At 37.0% G+C, this 4,380-nt stretch overlaps 1 long non-coding RNA gene across 2 annotated transcripts; it reads left to right on the forward strand.

Moving 5' to 3' along the window:
• The first annotated feature begins 1,248 nt into the window (after positions 1-1,248).
• On the forward strand, positions 1,249-4,380 carry LOC133745798 (uncharacterized). 2 transcript variants are annotated; one of them, XR_009863790.1, is made up of 4 exons: positions 1,249-1,422; positions 1,545-3,405; positions 3,654-3,906; positions 3,986-4,380. It is a non-coding gene; the product is annotated as an uncharacterized LOC133745798 (long non-coding RNA). The 2 variants fall into 2 exon arrangements; XR_009863789.1 differs by having other exon boundaries at positions 3,654-4,380.

Genomic DNA, 4,380 nt, shown 5'->3' on the forward strand with positions numbered 1-4,380 from the left:
TGCACTATTCAATGGTGTAGGGGTCTATCATGCAGGTTAGGGTGAACGTGATGGAGCTGTGGTCCCTTGTCGTTGCAGTCATGAGTTTAGGAACTTAATTGTTATACGCACTTGTTAGTTTTCCGCTGTGTAGTGAGTGAGATGGGGATGTTTACTTATTGAATTGCTATTCAATTTAGTTTGTAAACTTAGTGTAATGTAATATAAGACTCTAAAGAATGAGCATGTATTGACATTGTGGGTTCAGGACATCTTTACTTGTTGTTCTTTAAAGAATTTTTTTCCTAGTATTTTGTATTGATGTCTAAACCATCACGCCCGGAGTATTTGTAATTGTTATTTGTTTATAAATTGTGCTTGAAAATCGGGGCGTGACATGTTTAATGAAAATCAACCATGGTTGAATATCTAATAAACAGTTATGCTTCTAGGTTAATTTATTACCTATCGTTAACTTTACTCAGGACCTCATTGCTCTTTCATATTTTGTTAGTAAAAGTGGTTTATTACCTCTTTTTTTTTTTTTGAAAGGGGTTTGGAACCCATCATAGCTGGGAGGCTCAGCCCCACGCTCGGTCCCATTTATTATATTAATAGTAAAATTTTGCATCGGGGGGGACATAACACCTAAACCCCGAGCTACAGATAAACAATGACAATAATCCTCATAGAGAACATCCTGTATAATAGCAGGTGTCTCCCCTAACCAAACATCATCAACTGAACAACTACTAGCAAGATGTGCAAGCCTATTTGCAACACCATTTGCTTCACTGTAAATATGTCGGATTCGAATGGATCGGAAAGCGTCAAAATTCTCTTTACAATCATCCAAAACCCGACTTACCTCCGAGAAATTCTTAACAACATGATTTTTCATTGTTTTTTAAAGTGGCGACATGGTTTATTCCTTTTATTTTCAAAATTGTCGGTCTAAAATCATCCACTAATAAACAAGTAGATTGGACCACAAAATAAAAAAGGAAACAACATCTGTCTAAATTATGTAAGGGCCTAACATGAAATGTTTTAATTTTTAAATTTTATTTTAAGGAATTAATTGATTAAGACCAAAATTCATGTGTGAAAACAATTTATTGTTTCTAAAACCACGTGAGCTCCCACTGTTTTTCAAAACCGCGGCATAATCCATTGTTTTTGCTTTCAAAACTATCAATCTAGAACTATCCACTGGTCTATAAAAAGAGGCTCAAGATGACTGGGTTATGCACTCAAGTATTCATTTCTCACTCTCTAGCTAATTACTTGGTTAAGTTTTATTTTCACAACAAGAATGATGATAGTCGATGTTTTTGAAACCGCTGGATGTCAAGATGAAGATGAAGATTATACAATCGAGAAGGTTTATTATTGTAGCTAAATCAATTATCGAATCAATGATTTACCAGGTTAAAGAGAGAGGTATAGTACATATCTTATTTGAACATAGTTATATACATCTTATTTACAAGAAAAAAAAAAACTAGAAAATAGCTAAAATCTTAATCTTATATACATCTTACTTTGGTTCATCTTTCCTCCAGGCATGTGCCTTTCCTAACCTCCACTATCCATCCGGGTTCCAGCCATTCGTAGTACTCGCTGGTGTTGTTTCCAAAATAGATTCTGTGCCAGGAGTGCTCAGGGTGGTCCAATGCTTGCCCTACCGCACATTGCTGTGTCTAGGGTAGCCTTCGAGAGTGAATCTTTCAGAGGCTCTTGGTGTTCCATGTTGATTTATGGTGATGAAAGAAAATCAACATGCTTTGGGGTTGGTTTGAAGGTTAGAGGCCAGAGAGCTATAGCAGCTAATTAAACTGTCTGGTACTCTTTGTCTTGATATGTTTAATCCTCCCTATATTTCTTCCGCAAATGTCTAGTCTGCCTTAAATGGGGTAATCATTGATTCTCAATTGAAGATTTAGAAATTGATTGCAGTGTATTGGCCTCCCTAAAAAAATAATATAAGGAAGGCATAATTATTATTTTTTCTAGTAAAGAATATAATATTACGAGGAAAACACTTTAATAAGGAAGGCATAATTGTTGATATCTTAAGAATATGTATATTTGTTACTCAAAGTTATTTTTTTCGAGCTAAAATTCATTTTACCTGCTTGAACTTTACAGTTAAAATTGTTTGTTCCACCGAACTTCTAATTTGATCCAATGTGCCTTTACACTCTCCAATATGATCGATTATAGCCTATCCTTAACTATTTCATCAATTTCTACATATAATGTTATGCACTTAAAAACTAACTTTTGGTCTTCAATCATGTAAGAAAACACTATTTACATGACTAAGGCTAAAAATTGACCCTAAGTGAACTCACATCGTCAACAATTTATGAAGAATTTGATGAATTAGTTTACTATCAATCTGTCACACAATCAATTATCGACTTAATCTCAGTTTACAGTTTTTTCTAGTAAAAACATTGGGTTCCTCGAGCACTGATATTCAAGTCATTTGATAATAGTCAACCTAATTGCTAAAGAAAGCATTATATAATCGGATTCGGCTTCTCTGCTAGAATTCATTTTGCTAGGATCTGCTTGGATAACACTCTCAGCTCGCCACGTGTTACTGGTTCAATCTAAGGGCTATAATGCTTACAACACAGAAAGCCTGAACTTGACTAACGATCTCCAAATAGGTCTTTAACGTCAGTGTTGAATCGAACAAGATCTCTACCCCTGGACTCCTCGCATCTCCCTCTCTCTCTTCGCCCAATTTCCTCCTTCCCCTCATCATCTAGTCGTGAACTGAAGCCGAGTCCGATCTCTCGACTCCTCACTTAACTCTCAAGATTTTCCAGATGATGGGGAAGACTCACACCGTGGTGATGAATGATTTGACCTCAGAGTTCAATTTCTTCTTCTTTTTGCCATCTGTGGTGAAGCATATCACAGAATCGTGTAGATATTAGGCTTTGTACAGCTTGCTGTCTTCTTCTGCAGTTTGGGAGTTTCATCAGTTTGTGGAACTGTTTTTTCTGTTCATCAGTTTGTGGAACAAAGATGCTTGTTTGTGGAACTGTTATTTAACTATGTGCTTTTATAGTTTAAGCATTACCTATTTGATAATGAACTGTACAAGTTTTAGTTTTCTGCAGAAAGTTGCAGAACTTGAGTAATTTGACCATCAGTTTGGACTGCAGCGCACGACGGAACTGAGGCACCAGTGGAGGGAACCAAAGCAGCTGCAAGAGTAGTTGCAGGAGCAGCAGGGTATGCTGGTCATGAGGCTGTGGATATTGTGTCCAAGCCTTTTGAGTGATGCTAAAGATGCTCCGCTGTGGTGACTGGTGAGAAAGCTGAGGAGTTCACTGCTCGGAAGAAGGTATAGAGGCGAAGAGAGAATATGAGGCCAAGAAAGCAGCTGAAGCAAATAGGCCCAAGGTAGATATGTCATGTCGCCTATAATATGCTTACTGTTATTCATTCTGCAGTTAAACTTTCTGAAAGAGATGGAGCAAGTAGGGTTTTATCTGAAAATATACGAGTAAAATTCTCAAATATATTGAATAAAATGGTTATCTTCTCTTTTCAAAAAAAAAAAAAAGGTTATCTTCAGAGGCCACCAATTACTTATTTACTGATGATTAATTAGTATAAAACTAATTAGTTTATTGCTTGATGTGAACAAGGGTTCTGAGACTACTTATCAAGGAGGAGAATCCAAATGCTGGGAGCAAGAGGAGACATGGACGAAACCAGTTCAGAGGGAATCTCAGCATATGCAGAGTGGCAGACCAACTGAAAAAACCAACCAGAAACTGCACAGTTAGAGAGGGAGCGCGAGAGGGCAGTACCTGGGTGCTGGGAACAATCGGCAGGACTTGAGGTGTGATACCGAGAGCTGTTAGTGAGACAGGAGATTGAACGAGATGTATGATATAGGTTTGAATCCTGACCACGCCTTGTACATTGCTTTGATTGATGGATTCTTGAAAGAAAATAACGTGGATAAGGCCCTCAGGATCAAAGAAGAGATGGTCGCTCGAGGAGTTAAGTTGTGTGGTGTCACATATAATGTGATTTTTGCAGGGATCTGTAAAATAGGTAAGATGGAGAAGGCAGAATCTCTTTTGAATGAGATGAATGCTATGGGAATTGAACCTAATACCCAGACATATAACTATTCAATTGATGGGTACTGTCGGGAGCAAAATGTAAACAAGGTTTATGCATTACTTAATGAGATGAAGCAAAGGTTGTAAGTTATGGAGTGAGGAGTCTATTAATAACATCATCTTGTAGTTTCTATGTATGAAAAGGTTGTGCAGGACTCCAATTTGGAGTGAATTAATATGAAAAGTTTCTATGTATGAAGAATTTCTGCAGAGTATATGAGAATTTCATTTTTTATCTTAA

The sequence above is a fragment of the Rosa rugosa genome, chromosome 4, assembly GCF_958449725.1.
Source record: "Rosa rugosa chromosome 4, drRosRugo1.1, whole genome shotgun sequence".
NCBI lineage: Eukaryota > Viridiplantae > Streptophyta > Magnoliopsida > Rosales > Rosaceae > Rosa > Rosa rugosa.